Genomic DNA, 13411 nt, shown 5'->3' with positions numbered 1-13411 from the left:
AGATCACAACCTCTGACTTCCTAAATTCCTGCTGTGGACAGACGTGCTACACACCAAGCTCTCAGAGCCTGCAGTCAGCACACTGCCTCGCTATTCCACCAAAAGTTTCCTCTGAAATTTTAAGCAGAGGCAGATTGTTAGATCAAGGTGTGCTCCGCTCTTTTGCAGGATCCACAGATTTTGCAACATTCTCAGTGTGAGACCACACGACTCACTCACACCTCGCTTGGATGAGTGGTCAAACACAAGTTCAAAAGCTGGAGGTGAAAATCGAGGGACTCACTAATCCCCTGTCCTGCTTGGACATGAAAGAAGAGCTTTCCATAGCACGTTAATTTGCATACATAAGGGGATCCTCATCTGCTTGTGCATAGCCTGGGAGTTAATCTATATAACTAAGCTTTTACAACCTGCTGTTTGCTTTACTGAATGGTGCCATATAGGCCATTTATATCTGAACTCAGCAGAGCATTCATTTGCCTGGTATGTGTATTTTAACACAGCTTTTGGAGTTCTATGCGAAATGTGCATCAGTATTTGCAATTAATAATCAACAAATTATATGGAAACTTTTTCAAAGGAGCAAAAGCAAAACCAGCTTATTTTACCTACATTGATAGTTTAACCTGCAATTTGAAAGCACCTGTTTATGGACGTGGTTCTTCTATACATCTCCAATGATGGGTCATGAATGAAAATACTAATGTTTTAAAATGGAGAGTCAGTTACACCACCTTAGATGAAGACAGAAAGTAAATATTTTGGTGAATGGTGATTGACCTGAAGTACCATCAAAGGTTTCTTTCAGACAGATGTGCAAAATCCCTCCTTTTTTCTCCCTCTTAAGATAGATATTTCAAGCTTATAAATGGGGAGAAATTCTCTGGAGAGCAACATATTGCAAATAAAATTTAATCTATAACCGTCTGACTTTAAAGGCACAATCCAAGCTCTCTATTTTATCTTCTTGACAAAACAAAACAACTCAATTTTAAGCTTGCTCACATTGATTTTACATCAGGGAATTCACCAATTTCTGGGAAATTATTGATCTAAGCAAGATCAAAATCCATCCTTTTCTTTCTTTTCCATCAGAATTCTTTTTCATCTATTGATTATGATTGCACAACATGGCTTATTGACTCTGAGCTAATAATGACCAAGTGCTTTGGGATAAACCAAACCAACTTAATGGGCCACAACACCAGAATTGATCCCTGCAATAACCAAGAAATTAATTAAACTAATCATTTCCATCTAGCCATCTACCAGGAAGCCTCTAGTACTGCCATCCTCCTGCATTTAAGCCCACACAAGTTCCAACTGTTCAAAACACAAAGGAATCATCCATCTCTAACATCTATAAGTGGGGTCAGCACACAGCGACACTCAGCATGACCCTAATGGCACCAGATCTCTGTGTAGCGCAGTTAGGATTGAGCCAACTGTACGCAATAGCAGCTTCTTGCCCTCATTTATTATTCTTTTCTTTTCTGAGGTCAGATGGTTCACATCTATGAAAGGATGTATTTCTTCTTGATCACTTAGAGCCAGCAATCATTTCTCACAGCGTTTACAAGTCTTCATGTTTTAAAAATATATTTACAGTGTTTGACTTCCTCAGTGACCAGCTCCAGATGTAGAAGAAAAGCTGCAGCCCAGTGAGGGTGTGGGCTGAGTACAGTTGTAGCTTGTTCTTCCCAGTCCAAAGAGAGAGGGCTCCAGACTAATTGTGTTATAATGGCGTCAACCCCTGCCAAATGGCATGTGGGAGCTTGCAGTGTAAACCTGCACCTACAGAGTCCAAAATCAGATCTGAGGAGTGCTAAAGGCAGATGCAGCTCTGTTTTGATGGGAGGGGAAAGGCGTGTTGCAGCTCTATGGCTGCAAAATGACATACAAAATGACAGTGAGGTACGTGGTGGCACTAACAGGGAACTCAGCACCCTCCTCAATGTCTTTGGAGAAATCCCCCACACACACATACTGGTTTTGATGAGGCTAAAAGGTCAGCTTTCTTTGCTGCTCTAACTTTGGTGCATTTAACTTTACCAGCTTGCCAAGATACTTGTGATTCACATAGGACATGGTAAGCTTCAGGCCGAGCCCCATGATTTTGCAAGAATTTGTTTTTCATGGAATTCTTCTTCCTTAACTCCACATGGGGTTTTGCCTTGTCTTTCTGGGGAAACCGCTGCAAAACAATGACTTGCTCCCACATACAGCAGTGTGGTGAGGAATTAGATTTGATCCATAGAGAAGTTCCAGGCCAGGAGGCTTTGAAGTGGTGATACACTTGAGCATACACATGGGAACCCTGGGGCTGAGGGAGCAAAATGCCTTCAGGGCAGATGGGGGATGCACACTTGTGAATAAATCTCCAGCAAGCACATTAACGTGCCTGAAGTGCATGGTCCTCTCCCTACTCAATACCTACCCTGCCACCTCGTTTTTGCAGTTACAGGTAACACCCTTGCTATCAGGGAGATATTTCCCTCTGACACACAGAACAACAGTTGTGAAGATACCCAAGAAATCCAGCTCACATGCCTTTGCCCCTCTCTGCAGGGTGAACACAAGTGTAGTATTTGGGGATCCTTGGGATGCTGTCTTTAAAGTGTTTGTCTGATATGAACTATCACACGAATGCAAACTCACCATCTGTTATCTCTGCTCTGCATGCTGCAGATCTACTGAACTCAGCATTGTTTGGGAACCTCAGGGGACTGCGTTTCATTGCCAGGTGATGAAATCCCAGAAAATAAGAAAATTGAAACTAAAACAGGAAACCAGAATGGCATGTGGTATGGTCACTCTGCAGGGGAAGAGCAAAGCCTGGCAACAGTTCTGTTTAGAAATGAAATCTGTTTCAGCTGCAAAGTTGATAGCAATCACGTGCACAAGGTTACATGAAAAGTCCTCGTTCTTGTTAACTTTTTGGCTGCTCTGGTGTCTGCAGGCTTCATGGGGGGATTGCAGGGAAGGGGTTAAGTCCTTCTCATTAGCAGAAGAGAGGCCGCAGCTGCATGCCCTAAGCACTTGGGGGTGGTGGGGCAAGGACAGCTGTCACGAATTACGGGATTCCCTTACACACTATAAAATGCCTTCTCTCGAACAAGCCTGTTTGGCTAAAAACAGGGGTGGGTGGAGGTTGAACTTGGTGAGGATGGGAGAGAAGATTATGTTTACTTGCTATATCCTAATTTTATTCCTGATGAGGGTGGTTGGCATTAGGTAAGGAAGCTGAATCTTCTTTTGGAAGTTGCCCTTTTAGCTAGTGCTCTAAGCCCAGTTGCCTTGTTGTTTTTGAACTACTTGGATGCTGATTTTAGGTAGCTTTGTTTGCTTCTTGTATCTGTGTTTCTTTTATAAGAGACAAAAGTCAGATGAAGAGAAGACAGATTTGGAGATTAAACCAGAGAGAGGAATGGGAGGGAAAGAAGCAAGCATCAATGAAACAGGACAATAGATCTGAGGTAACCTAGGGCATCTTAACGGAAAGCTTTATACAAGAATTTCTCTAGATTTATTTTTTTTGTTGAAGTAAGTGATATTCTTGTTTGTAGTTATATCTTAAAAAAAAAAAAAAAAAGAGGTAGCTGCTTTAGAGTAGGATTTGACCCTGGTAATGGGGCCTTGTATTGACCTTTCTATGCTTTATCTGCACTGCAGGGAAGGAGGCTGGGATCCACCTGAATGCTGGCTTGTGCAAACAGAAGCAGGTTTTTGGAAGCTCTCCAGTATCATGGAGCTCCATAAGGTATGGCTATAGCTTTGGCGGTAAAGGGCTGGGAGAAGGGCTTTGACTTCTCCAGTCAGTTGTGGTTTCAGCCTTGGAAATGCTCTGTCCAGTGTGAATGAAGAATAAATAATCTTGTTTTTTGTCCCTTGGAAGGAACAAATGACTCCATGGGGCTCATTAATTAACAATGTGCATGTGTAAGAGAGGAATAGGGAGGTTCTTTGTGTGTGCAACAGTTCTATAGAAGGGAACAGATGCTGTGTCTGTTTAATCCTGCCCTGGGGTGGATGCACAAGGAATGGGCTGAGCCTTGTCTGTCTGGTGTGCTGTAGGCACAGGCCAGCTATGGATTAGCATTGGCATGGAAATAGAACAGTTAGGCTTTAGGTAGACTTCTAAATCCAAGACCACCCTTGCTTACCACTGCCTTAAACATATCTGCCTCCTGTCTACTGCTAAAAAAGAAAGATAACTTAGTGGTAGGAGAGTATTAAAACAAGCAGTCTATTGCAGAGGAAGCACAGAGGTGCTGTTTTGGATTGTGCTGGCATAAGTGGAACAATAGAAATAGTCTGCACTGTCCTGTTGGGTTGTGGAATTTGCTCAGACAAAGAATAATATGTTCCACCAACCTCAGTTCATGAAGGTCACTGAGGGCTGCTCATTAGGAAGCAAAGATAAAAAATGCTGTTACATCCTCTAATTCAAGGGCACTAGATGAGACTGGAATTGATTGTTCAAAAATGCTGAAGATAATAAAATTGAGATCGCATGGCGCCTGCCTGGGCCAGCCAGAACATGTAAGCCAACGTAGAGCCTGAGATGTGCTTGTAGTGAAGAAAACTATTCTGTTCAATGAAACCTTTCTTCAGTAATTCCTGCTGTTCCCTGAATGTTGATCAGTTCCCAGATGTCTATCATGAGGCAGGCACCTCTCATGTCCAAGGGGTGTATATAACTTCAGAAGGGAGGACAGCTGCTGGGAAAGTTTGGGGTGGGTAACCCTGGAGGAATTTAAAAAAAGCTTTTGCATGTTTCCATCTTCAAATATATTGTAATTCTCCTGCAATGAATAAAGACCTGTTTTAATTTTCTTGTTCATAAGCATGACTCACTTCTAAAAACAAAAGGAGTAATCTTATTTCTACTTCTAAATCTTAAGATGCAATAATTGAAGCCAATTTGAGGACTGGTTTGCCTGGTTCTCACTAAAGGCTAATGGGCATTGGCCAATTAAATCCTCTTTTGCCTTGAAAATTCCAGTCAAAATACTTAAACTAAAAGAAAGGGTTTCTGCAGTCTCTCAACCCTATTAAAAAGAAGCTAGGGAAGCATTCAGTTTAATTTGGCACTAATGAATTTTAAACCAATTTCATATGAGCCATTTTCAACTTTAAACTCTCCTTTTTGGAAAAAGTGATCTATTTACAGCTGCTGCACTGAAACCCTCCCAAGATCAATTGATATTCCATCTTCCTGTGCCTGGCAAAGACCTGTGTGGTAGAGTGGTATTGTCCATGTGTTGTGACCATAAATTAATGTATGAAAAGCTTGTTTTACTGCTCTTGCTATTTATTGATGTTACTTTTCTTTGGTGGGTGGTGCGAGGAGGGTCATAACAGAATTATATCCTAAGAAACGGGCTTGACTGTAACAGGAAAGCAACCAAAGACCTAAGCCAAAACCAAGAGATTGGGGCTTGTGACTTCTGGAAACCTGGCTTTGATTAAAATGCTATTCATACAGTGTTAGCACACATTGCCTTCTCTGCCAAGTACTTCTCTTCATTGCCAGCTTTGCTATGCTGCTTACTGTATTGGTGTCACTGAACTGTGCTTAATTAGCTGGAGCCCATATGTATATTCAAACTCTTGGTTGTACAATGTTACACAAAAAGCTGGCTTGAGTGGTTTACTCCTGACTTACACTTCTTTTAGTTGATGAAAGCTAAATCCAGATCACTTATCTGGTAAACGCAAACATTACACTTGCAAGCTCTTGAGTTGCTGAATGGCTACTTCAAATGAATGTGAATGAGGTGATAACAAGAGTGGCACTTAGGTCCTATAAAGCAGAGGTCAGTGAAAACATCTCTCATCAGTTGTGTTCATACACAGCCAAATGGTATTTCAGAAAGTGCTCAAGCATGTAATAGGGACCTGTTTCTTAAAAGAGGAGGAACCTCATGTTTGGCTTGACATGATGAAAAGGGTAGTTCTTTGCCTGTTAAAGTGATTGAAAGTTTTCCTGCCCCATCAGGATGGTTAGGCTGTCCCAGTTGGTCTCACTAGGTCAAAAATATCAGTTTACAGGAAGTATGGGAGATCCAACTGACATACATTCTGGGGATCTGTTGATCTGATTTTCATGGAAAAGATCAGAAGGGTCTCCTAGGTCATCATATCTGGTCCTGTCTAACTACAGTTGGCTTTCCCCAATGCTTTTCTTTTAAGCCATGTTCAGCCAGAAGGAACATGTTTTTTTGTTTGTTTTTTTGGATTGAGCATGTGGAAGGAGAACAGTGGAGTAAGAGGAATCACTGTAGGATGTAGTTTGTGTTCCCATGTGAAAGGTAAAGAACAAATGTATATCCTAAAGGTGCACTTACTATTGCAAATTCTAGACTGGTGCAAGTGGTCCAGGGATGCCCCTGGTCTTTGGGGTGCCCTGTCCCACGCTGCAGCAAGGGGAAGGGCTTGAGGAGCACAGCAGGAGCTGCCTGGCTGCTTCCACTGCTCAGCTACCATCTAAGAGCCACCACATGGACAGTGAGGAGTTAACAAAATGCAGCAAATAATGCTTTCCTTGTTTTTTCCCCTCCTCCCATGTGCTTTTATTTTTGTCTTGAGCTAAGTAGAAGTGTTTTTTCTTTGCCTAAGCTTATGTTTGATTTTTATACGATCCTCAGGTACCTAATGAAATTGCCACATGCTCAAGGGAAAACAAGTTTCATAACAGAATGATGGTGAAACATTGCTAAAATCCTCCAGGATAGAGGAAGGATTAGGAGAAGAAAATGCAGAATAATGTAGACATTAGCTTAAAGACAACAAAGGGTTCCTAGTCCACTGACATACCAGAATCCAACAGAAGTATTCATAATTACTAATAACAAAAGCCTGGTCTATTATAACAACTCCATTCAAACTAAAACACATGTAAAGCTTGTATGGTGGTGAGTGTATTTTGATGATAGGTCTGGTTTAAACCTAATCTGCTGAAATACAGACAGGATAGGAACAATGCTTTCTCTGGGGATCAACAACTTTGTCCCTGAACAGACTGCCTTATATAAACACCCATAATTGAGTTAAAATTCATGCAGACAGCTTGGATTAAAAAGAAACAAATATCAAGCAAATAAACAAAAATCATGAGCAACAGGGGTTGGAAGAGCCATTGGAGGGGGGGGGAATACCCTTTGAAGCATATGCCAGTGTATACTAAATCAAGAAAACATTAAACAGTACAGGTTACAGCAATGAATGTATGTTCCACCTTTCTGAAAAAAAAGTAGCTGAAAAGCCTTCTTTAACAGTGGACATCTTGTTTAGTGTTTTCTTATTTTCGCTTTTTTTTAAAACAGAGTTAGATACCACCACTTTAGCCTTTGCTTCCCCAAACTCTGTACACAAGTTAAAAAATGCCTTTTGCTTAGTATGTAATACTTTCAGCTTGCACTGATTTAGTCAGCTGGGTTATAAAGGTGATTTATCCAAAAGACTTAGCTATAATTATGTATGTGTATTTTAACTGAGTGAAGATAGAAATGAAATCACTCAAGTAACTATTTCCTTCCAATGTTCCTTGGCTCACCACAATAAACGAGCCTTGTATCTAGGAGCTGATACAACAGCCTGGAAGATTCCTGGACTCTGCTTTACCTGGTAGCATAGGGGTAAAATTCTTCCCTATTAAGGAGACTGTTCTCAGTCTCCCAGAATAAATCTCTCCTGCCCTATGGTGCCATCATGGGGCTCTTCTGGTGTTTTTTTTGTTTGTTTTTGCATTCTTTCAGCAAAATAGATGATGGGTAGGCTTTGGAGAGGTTCCCCACATTTCTGGTGAATGTTGGTCTATTGAATATTTCTCTAAACTTCTGTGCTGCTGCTTCTGCCACATACCAGATTTATTTATCTTGTTAAAGGCTTTGGGAAAGGGTGTGTGTGAGGCATCCTTGGGGCTTGATAGAACTGACTTCTCTTTTTAGGGTAGGCTTTGAGATTGAGCACCCTGTTTAGGTAGCCTCTGCTTCATGATATCAACTTTAATGTGGATGTTTGAATTGCTCTTCTGCCTTTAGATGCAGGTATGTGAAGGAAATCTGTAGGAAGCTTTGCAAGTTGGAAGAGGAAAGTGGTAAAAGATAACCACAGATCTGAAATCAAAGAAATGGACAGGGTTGTGAGGCTGATGAACGTGGGGAGGACAGACCTGGGACTTCTCGAGCCATGAAAGCTGTTTTCTTTGAACAAAATAGGGAAAAAAAAAAGCTCTGTGTATTTGCAGATAAATGAGATTATATGAAATGTGTACTTGATTGGTGCTTTGTTTTAGTAACAGAAAAGAAAAATAACCTGTGAAGTCTGGAATTTTGACTAATTACAACACTTCTTCCTTTCAAGTGCATTATCAGAAAGCTTAATCATTTAAGCAATTTTCTATTTAAGGTACTTTCTTTTGCAACTTGTGATCAGTGGGTTTTTGTGGATTTTCCTACCTGGGACCATTGCAGTGATCTCAGTCCTGCAGGAAGATGACTGCCCCCAAACAGCCTTTCAAGCAGTGACTTTGCCAACTTCCACTTCTTGACCTTCTCTCCTGCCTCCATTATTGACCTTTGCATGGAACCTTTCTCTGAATCAAACCATGATTTAAATCATGTATGAGAGCCCTCTGAAATAAGACTGAACAGAAAATTCAGCTAACTTTGAATTCAAAAATCATTCTCTAGGGGCTTGGTATTTAGCTCATATTTCAGTTTCAGCTGCTTACTTGTGTTGGAAAAGTTATTTTTGGTTGCTTTCTGTGCTTCATTATAATTCTGAAAATGACTAATTTGATGTGACATTTACTAATGTAGTATGATCAGACATAATTTGATCTTATTAACTTAGATCGTACCATATTAGCAAACATCGGATTCTATTTGAGAAATTTACACATGCTGCAAATGTGGATACACCTTGAAATCATACTGTATTAGTATAATTTGTCAGCTTAATGTTGTAGTTGGTAAAGAATGTCAGAGTATACTGTAATTTATAGCTACCTACATAGAAATGACTGCAAAGATTCAGAATGGCTGTGCTATTATTGTTTTCTCTTAAAAAGCAAAAACCTCTTCAGTGATACAAGATCACAGCAGTTCAGACGTTTGATGTTTTTGTTTGGAAATGCTTTCACCACTGTGTGCTCTGGTGTCTGAAATCTAAGTTAGCTAAGTGGAATAAAAAGTTTTTCTCCCCATGCGTGATCATGACCAATATGGCCTGAGAGGTTCACATGGACTAGAAAGCCACAGATAATGAAGTGGTGCTGCTCTATCAGCTTTAAATCATCACATTAACCTGTATGATATTTTTTTTCCTTGCTAGGCAAGGAAAGGCCTAGCAGGGAAAGGCCTTCCTGAAAGACCAAAAGCTTCAACATTGTGTAGAGAAGAACTCCAATATTCACTCCCTGTTGGCAGTCCAGGGTGCCTAACACTGGGAAACCTATTTTCCAGTGGCAGTGATAAGAACTGACAGGAATAGTTAATCACTATAAAATCCAGTTCTGAATGCCATTATAGTGTCATCTCTTGCTCTAGAGTAAGCTGGGACATGGTTTGGTGCACACTAACTTCAAGATGTCAGGCTGAGCCTTGCTGAGTTGATAGGGAATTGCCTATACACACCTTGCTATGAGGGTTGCAGGATGAGGGCTGAAGCTTGAGCCTTTGACTTCAGACTGCAGGGCATGAATGATGTGTGGCATTTTTATTAGTCTGCTAACATACACACGGGCTATAGAAAAAGCTTCCATTTTCTCAATTATGAACATCTATTTCATTTAAATGCATTATTCCTTTGATATCAATTTTACATAAGACTTAATTGCTCTAATTTTCTAATAATCTTATTGAAGTTGCTTATAAACAGTAAGAATTTTACAGAATGAGAAACTGAGCAGAGCACCTACAAAAAAAAAAAGTATTGAGCTGTCTTCATTGACCACCATTCTGAAATAATACATTGTTTAAAACAGACAATTGTGATTCAAAACTGATAGTGATACATCTTTCCCAACAGATTCTTCTTTTGTTTCTTTCATGCTCCATTTGGAAAATAGTCAAAAGCAATTCCAGGCTCTAAATTCCTTTTGTTTCCACCAGATTGTTCCAAACAAAGAACAAATACAGCCAGTTGTCAGTCTGAGTTTGGTACTGAAGCTTTACATCTCTGAAGACAACGCTGCCTCCTGCACTGCTCTTCAGATATTTTAGAAGTGTGATGATGGAAGTTTATTTCAATAGATGGAAATGTTTTTTTTGTCAGGTGACTGCTGTGTTCCCAAGTATACCCCAAAATAACAGACTAAATTCACTTCACCATAGTGACGCAGGTGTGTTAAGAGCTGTTGGTACAGAATATCTTTATTTTATAACAAACCACTAACATGGAGTAATTTAGGCATTTTTTCACTTAATGAATTCTACAGATAAACCAAAATAGGCAGAAACTCGCCTCTTTGATTTACACCAGTTCTCCAAATCTTCGTTTCAGTAGAACCTTGGCTTGTTCTTCTGGCTTTACCTTCTACATAGTTATCTGCTGACCATTTTTAAAGGAATTGTATTTTCATGGTACTTCAGACTTGGGTATGTATTTTAGGTGGACTGGCTATTTCAATTTAAATCAAAGTGGACCATTTTGCTTCAGATTAGGTGCTGTGTTGAAGTTTTCTTTGTCTGCTTCTAATGTTTATGATAACAGTTCTGGTACACACAAGCTTGGATAAATATTGTCAGCTACAGTGTAGGTAATGGTGGCTAATAGAAGCAGAAATTCAGGATGAATGTTACTGGGCTTTTGTTCTAGATGTTTTTCTCTATTGTGATGGTTTATAACTTCATGTGTATATGTATATCTGGACATATATATTTTGACATGAATAAATCTGCACTGTAAAATGTGAAGGAAAGCAAATTATGAACATAAAGCAAAGGCTATTATTTAAATAGCCTTGCAAGTGCCCTGTGAACTCTATCGGGGGACTAATAGCTCATCCAATACCAGTTCAATGGAGGGAGAATATTTATACAGGATTTTTATTTTAGTATTCCATCAACCTTTATAGCTGTGACCTGCTGTTAAATGAAAAAGTGCTTGTTGGATTGGAGTTAGGCTTTTAGATTAGATGTGGACTATCAATTAGACTTTGCCTAGCCAAACTTCTAAAGATGCTTTTTTAAATGCTGCTAGTGACCATTTAAATACTGCTTTAAATCTGACCTGTAGCTGGTACATGACAATAAGCAAGCAGGTTTAGGTTTTGGTAATGAGTTATATGTATTGAATGGGTAGCCATGTGGAACAGCTCTGAATTATTAAATCCCCATTTTGTACTTGTATTCTTTATCATGTGCTGCACACAAGTGTTTTCAACTGAAATTAAATCTCAAAAATAAAAGATGATGGTCTGTAATATTTCTCCTATAAATGATGCTTGTTTTTAAGCAACAATGAAACTGACTTACATAGTAACATCTTAAATTATCTATGTAGAAAGGTATGAGCAATGTAATAAAGCTACTGGCAAAACCTTCTGCTAAGATGGGAGCTGTTTCATACCCATGTGCTGCCATCTGTGTGCAGTGGTGTTTCACCGATTGCCTGTATGACTAAAAATCTGTGAACTTGTCAGTGAGGGGAAGGTGTACTATCCCTTGTGGTGTGGATGAGTAAACTGAAACAGAGGGTGAGAGGAGCTGCTGATGTGTAGAGATTAAACTGCACTGATGCCAACAGTAGTATGGGATAGAAGAAACAAAATGGATTGGAACTGTTTACTACTGTTCCAGTCATCTGCCCTTTCCAGAGTTACATGACTGTTTCAGTGCACCTTCTCCAATTCTTTTCCTCCTTTCTGTTGCTTCTTAAAAGTCCCTACTGGCAAGGAAAGTGGGGTGGAACTTCTGGTTCTTTTTGATGTAATTAAATGAATTCCTCCTCTCCAAAAAAGTCAAGGGGACTTTATGGACTTGCTTCTTTTGAAGCCGCATTTGCTCTGTAGTTAAATTCTGTGCTTCTCCTGCCAGGCAAGGCACTGGAAGGCTCTGTTCTTTTGTAGTGTTCTGATCTTCAAACAGTTCTTCATTGCTCTTAATACTTTGAAAATGGACTACTGTAACTTGCTATTTGCTGGGCTGAATAAATCAGATGCTTTGTTTGAATTCCTTTACAGTAAAGGTACTACTTTACCCCAATAGTCAATACTTGTGTTACAAGGGGAGGCAATGGCAATGTGTTGTGAATAGCTTAAAGTTTCTGCAGTAAACTGTGATCAAAATCTCCATTTTTCTTTAAAGTTGACCTAAATCTTTCAGTCTGTCTGCAGGGCAAAAATCTGGTAGAAGTAGAATTAGGTTCACAGTTGAACTGAAGTCACATGCTTTAATGTTCACTTCTAGAGGTGCAGCTTTCTTAGGCAGTGACTCACTAATAGAAATCTTCAATGCTCAATACTAAATTTGAAGTCAAAGTTCTATCTATTCTCTTTTGATGTACACTTAGGTACCTATGTCTGTTAAATTGTACTAAGTTCTATTAAAGGTGAACAACACACTGTACTACCAAACCTCTACCTGAAAAGGATTTACATGTGCTGTTTGGAAGGCATCCTCTGGATAATCCCAGTGTCAACCATACAACCGAACAGCCACATTCACACTACCTCCATGTAATGTTGCAGTCCAGTCTGGATTAAGATAACAGCTATTTTAGTGTTATCCATACAAATACATATGTCAGGACTGATTTGGATTTTTTGGAGTGAGATCTTAAGCATTCCCTCACTACTTTAATACCTTCAAGATCTGCCTGTGTGACAAAGATGTGTGGTTCTCCACAGGTATGGTTTGAGCAGCCACTGTAGTGGAGCTTATACACAACTTATACTTAAGCAACTCTCTTGCTGAATTGAGGCAGTGCTCTTATGCAAGTCTCATAATTGATCATTCTAGGACTATGATAGGACAGTATAGATCCCTCCAGAATAAGGCTATTTCACCAGTATGAAAAGACTCAACTCTCTCTGAAGTTTGAGGCTTTGACCTGTTGGGCAGAACTTGCATCAGTTGTGTTGAAATAGCTCAACATGTTTCATATCCCCTGGCACAGAAACTTCTTTCTCCCTGATCGTCCCACTGCATTATAAACACTTCTGAGTACAGATGTCCTAGAAATAACTACTGATTCATTGGATTCCAGTTTCTTCAGGATTACAAAGGGTGTGACTATCCAACAGAAAGGATGGCTGCTGGTGAAGGCTGTTGTGGCTATATTTTGGGGTCAGGTTAAATCTAGGAAGGAAAGTCTGCTACTTCATGGAGAGCTACTGGATGCTCTTCAACAAGAACTTCTGAAGGCAAATGGAGGACTTTCTGCACAAGGACATCTGGAATTG

At 39.8% G+C, this 13411-nt stretch overlaps 1 long non-coding RNA gene across 5 annotated transcripts in view; it reads left to right on the top strand.

Moving 5' to 3' along the window:
- LOC110352820 (uncharacterized) overlaps nucleotides 1–13411 on the top strand; it is a 186811-nt gene that overhangs the window by 49809 nt on the left and 123591 nt on the right. For 3 of the 5 annotated variants that reach the window (XR_011803680.1, XR_005269505.2, XR_011803681.1), the window contains exons 1-2: nucleotides 3091–3234; nucleotides 3673–3760. This is a non-coding gene — a long non-coding RNA (uncharacterized lncRNA). Of the gene's footprint in view, nucleotides 1–3090; nucleotides 3235–3373; nucleotides 3477–3672; nucleotides 3761–13411 lie in introns of those variants that run through there. The other 2 variants (XR_011803682.1, XR_011803683.1) reach the window with 2 other exon arrangements.

This window comes from Anas platyrhynchos, chromosome 15 (assembly GCF_047663525.1).
Source record: "Anas platyrhynchos isolate ZD024472 breed Pekin duck chromosome 15, IASCAAS_PekinDuck_T2T, whole genome shotgun sequence".
Taxonomy (NCBI): Eukaryota; Metazoa; Chordata; class Aves; order Anseriformes; family Anatidae; genus Anas; species Anas platyrhynchos.
This window is presented reverse-complemented; position numbering and strand designations above follow the sequence as displayed.